The following is a 4,335-nucleotide window of genomic DNA, read 5'->3' on the forward strand; positions in this document are numbered from 1 at the left end:
ACTCGACCGTAATGCTGGATAGTTTGTTGAATATGTGAGGAATCAATATTCAGGAAACTAATCTTATGAATTTTATACGCGAGGGATCGGTATAAATGATTTTTGAGTGTGCATCAATATTGGTATTTTCAGATGTTATATATTATATTCATCCAGATTATAGACAAGGGAGATAGATGAAATTGAATCCCAGTTTCTTTTACTGTATTCTTCTAAACTTTTCCGCTTTTACTGTATTAATTTTATGCAAAAGTTAATGTCAAATCAATTAAAATCTTTGTATATATATGCTGATCGAGATAATTAGTTATTTTAACTGAATCCGTTCCTCGTGGGTTCGACACTCCTACTTTAAATCATTATACTACAATTGACTTTTGGTACGCTTGCCATGATATGCAACAAGGGCCGAGATATTTTTCTAGCATAGCAATACCATCCACCACTAAAACTCTGGAGATGAAGCCAGCTTTCCTCAGCTTGATCAGTTCTCATCAATTCACTAGAATGGATAATGAAGATCCATACACTCACCTTTCTACATTCTATGAATTGATAGGAACCATGGGCTTTCAAGAAGGAGATCTTGAGCATGTATACATGCGTTTGTTTCCTTTTTCTTTGGCAGGTAAAGCAAAGGAATGGCTTAAGTCACATCCAAATCAGAGTTTGAACAGTTGGAAGGATGTTGAGGAGAAATTCTTGAACAGATTCTTTCCACCATCTCGCTGCATCAAAGCCAAAGCTGATATTTCGACGTTTAGGCAAGGACCAGATGAGCCATTCTGTGAAGCTTGGGAGCGGTTCAATTCCTTATTGAGGAAATGCCCAAATCACGGATTGGAGGATATTGCTCAGTTGAACATATTCTGCAATGGTCTGAGGCCTGACACCAAGATGATATTAGATGCAGCAGCAGGTGGAACAATGATGAGTGTAGATGCGGAGCAAGCAACAAGAATAATTGAGGCATTGGCATCCACAGATCATCAAGCTCAGCATAATAGGCAAACTGTTCAGAGGAAGGGAGTGCTTGATCTTAGTACTACAGATGCGATCTTAGCTCAGAATAAGATTCTGACTCAACAGATTGAAGCACTGACGAAGCAAATGTCTAAATTACCAGAGCAGTTGCAAGTTGTGCAATCTTCTCCTAGTCAACAACCCATGAGATGTGACTTCTGTGGAGGAGATCATCCAAATGGTCATTATTCTTATCAGAGTAGCTCACAAGGAGAAGTTCAATATGTGAGCAACCAAGGAAGACCAGGAAATTTCTCCAACAATAACAACTTTTCACAGGGGTGGAGAAACAATCCAAATCAGAATTTTGGATGGAAGCAAGATGCTGGTCCTTCAAACAGACAACCTCCTTATCAACAACAGCAACAACATTATCCTTCGGTGCATGACAGAACATCTAAACTGGAGGATACTTTAGAAAAGTTTATGCAAGCTTCTTTGACTAATCAGAAAAATACAGAAGCTTCAATTAGAAATCTCGAAACACAGGTTGGACAGTTGGCGAAACAATTATCAGATCAGCAGACAAGTCAATTTTCAGCCAACACACAGACTAATCCCAAGGAGCATTGTAAATCTATTACCACCCGAAGTGGTAAAGTTGTGGGAAGAGGGATTGGAGACAACCTGGGTGTAGAGGAGGAGGTGTTGGAGGAAAAAGAGAGAGAGAATGAAAAAAAATGAGTGTGAGGGAGAGGAAGAACAAAATAAAAGAGAGTTTGTAAATAAAAGAGAAGAAAAGGAAGAAAAAAATAAAAGTGAGGAGAAAAAGAGGGAGAAGGGTGAGAAACAGGTGCCTCAATTGAAGAGCCTACCATACCCTCAAAATCCCTCCAAAAAAGACAAGGAAAGGCAGTTTGCAAGATTCATGGACATTTTCAAGCGACTGCAGATTAACATCCCTTTCGTGGAAGCTATGGAGCAGATGCCGACATATGCAAAATTCATGAAAGAGCTCCTGACAAAAAAGAGAAGATTCTCTGAAGAGACAGTGGAGCTTGAAGCAGGGTGTAGTGCTATAATTCAGAAATCATTACCTCAGAAATCTAAAGACCTTGGGAGCTTCACTATTCCAGTTACAATCGGGACATTACCAGTGGGAAAGGCATTGCTTGATCTGGGTGCCAGTATAAATCTGATGCCTTTGTCCATGCTAAAAAGAATAGGAGATCTGGAAGTGAGGCCTACACGGATGACATTACAGCTAGTTGACAGATCCATGAAGTATCCCTATGATGTGGCAGAGGATGTCTTGGTTAAGGTTGACAAATTCATGTTCCCAGTTGATTTTGTAGTAATGGATATTGAGGAAGACACTGAAGTTCCTCTAATACTGGGAAGACCTTTCATGAAGACGACCAAGGTCATTATTGACGTCGATGATGGCAAATTGAAGGTCAGGGTGCAAGATGATGAAGTCAACTTTAATGTATTTGAAGCAATGCAGCACCCGAAGGACAAGCAACAATGCTTCAAGATGGATGTGATAGATGAACTTTTTCTATCATCCAGGAAGCAATTGACAAAGGCAAGCCCATTGGAAAAAGCTTTGATTGGTGCTCGTGATGATCTGGAGGAAGATGAAGAAAAGGAAGTTGATGAATACCTAACACATCTGAATTCAGCAAAAGAAATTGAATCGAATGATATACAACTTGAGAAATTGCAGCAAGAAAATAGAACTGAAAGTCAGAAGCTGGAGCTAAAGGTATTACCTCCTCATTTAAAATATGTTTTTCTTGCAGATGGAGGTAACAAACCAGTTGTGATTAGTAGTGCTTTAACGGCTTCTGAAGAAGAAAAGCTGATTTCAGTTCTTAAAGCCAACGAGGGTGCAATAGGTTGGACTTTATCTGATCTTAAAGGAATTAGTCCATGCTACTGTATGCACAAAATTCATATGGAGCAAGACTACAGACGATTCATCAAAGATTTTTCCAGAATTGCCAAACCACTCAGCAATCTGCTCAACAAGGATACACCTTTTAATTTTGATGTTGAATGTTTGCATGCATTTGAGTTGTTAAAACAGAAATTGTTTCAGCTCCTGTGATAATTGCTCCTGATTGGAATTTAGGCTTTGAGTTAATGTGTGATGCAAGTGACTATGCCATAGGAGCAGTTTTAGGACAGAGAAAATCCAAAGTTTTTCATGCTATACACTATGCTAGCAAAGTCCTTAATGAAGCTCAAATTAATTATGCAACAACTGAAAAGGAATTGCTAGCTATAGTTTATGCATTGGAAAAATTTAGAGCATATTTGATTGGTTCATCTGTCACTGTATATACTGATCATGCTGCAATTAAATATTTGTTAACCAAATCTGATTCAAAACCAAGACTAATTAGATGGATCTTATTGTTGCAGGAATTTGATTTGGTGATCAAGGACAAAAAGGGAAGTGAAAACTTTGTAGTTGATCATTTGTCAAGATTGGTGAATACTGAGGTGACCAACACTCAATCAGAGGTGCAGGAGGAGTTTCCTGATGAAAAATTGATGATGGTGCAAGAAAGGCCATGGTTTGCTGACATGGCAAATTTCAAAGCTGCAGGGGTTATACTTGAAGATCTTAATTGGCATCAGAAGAGGAAATTCCTGAGAGATGCACACCAATATGTGTGGGATGATCCTCATTTGTTCAAAATCGGAGCTGATCAACTGTTGAGAAGGTGTGTATCCAATGATGAAGCAAAGAGCATTTTGTGGCACTGTCATAGTTCCCCATATGGAGGGCATTTTAATGGAGAGAGGACAACTGCAAAAGTCCTCCAATCTGGATTTTATTGGCCCACCTTATTCAAAGACGCACACAAATATGTGCAACACTGCAATAGCTGTCAGAGAATAGGGGGAATCTCAAAAAGACATGAAATGCCACTGAATATCATTTTAGAGGTTGAGGTTTTTGATTGTTGGGGAATCGACTTTGTGGGACCACTGCCATCTTCTTTCTCAAATGAATACATTTTGGTGGCAGTTGATTATGTGACAAAGTGGGTTGAAGCAGTAGCAGCTCCTAAGGCCGATGCCAAAACTGTAATCAAATTTCTCAAGCGGAACATCTTTTGCAGGTTTGGTACTCCAAGAGTGTTGATTAGTGATGGTGGTTCACACTTTTGCAATGCTCAACTTCAGAAATGTTTGGAACATTATGGAGTGCGGCATAAAATTGCATCACCTTATCATCCACAGACCAATGGACAAGCGGAGGTGTCAAACAGGGAAATCAAGCGTATTCTAGAGAAGACTGTGGCATCTTCAAGAAAAGATTGGTCAATGAAGTTGGATGATGCACTTTGGGCCTAC

General features: G+C 39.3%; 1 non-coding gene across 1 annotated transcript; it reads right to left on the reverse strand.

Annotated features, from left to right (window-relative positions):
* Window positions 1–735: 735 nt before the first annotated feature.
* On the reverse strand, window positions 736–842 carry LOC114165583. Its single transcript, XR_003599735.1, has one exon. It is a non-coding gene; the product is annotated as a small nucleolar RNA R71 (small nucleolar RNA).
* Between the last annotated feature and the right edge of the window lie 3,493 nt (window positions 843–4,335).

Source organism: Vigna unguiculata, chromosome 1 (assembly GCF_004118075.2).
Source record: "Vigna unguiculata cultivar IT97K-499-35 chromosome 1, ASM411807v1, whole genome shotgun sequence".
In the NCBI taxonomy this organism is placed as follows: Eukaryota; Viridiplantae; Streptophyta; class Magnoliopsida; order Fabales; family Fabaceae; genus Vigna; species Vigna unguiculata.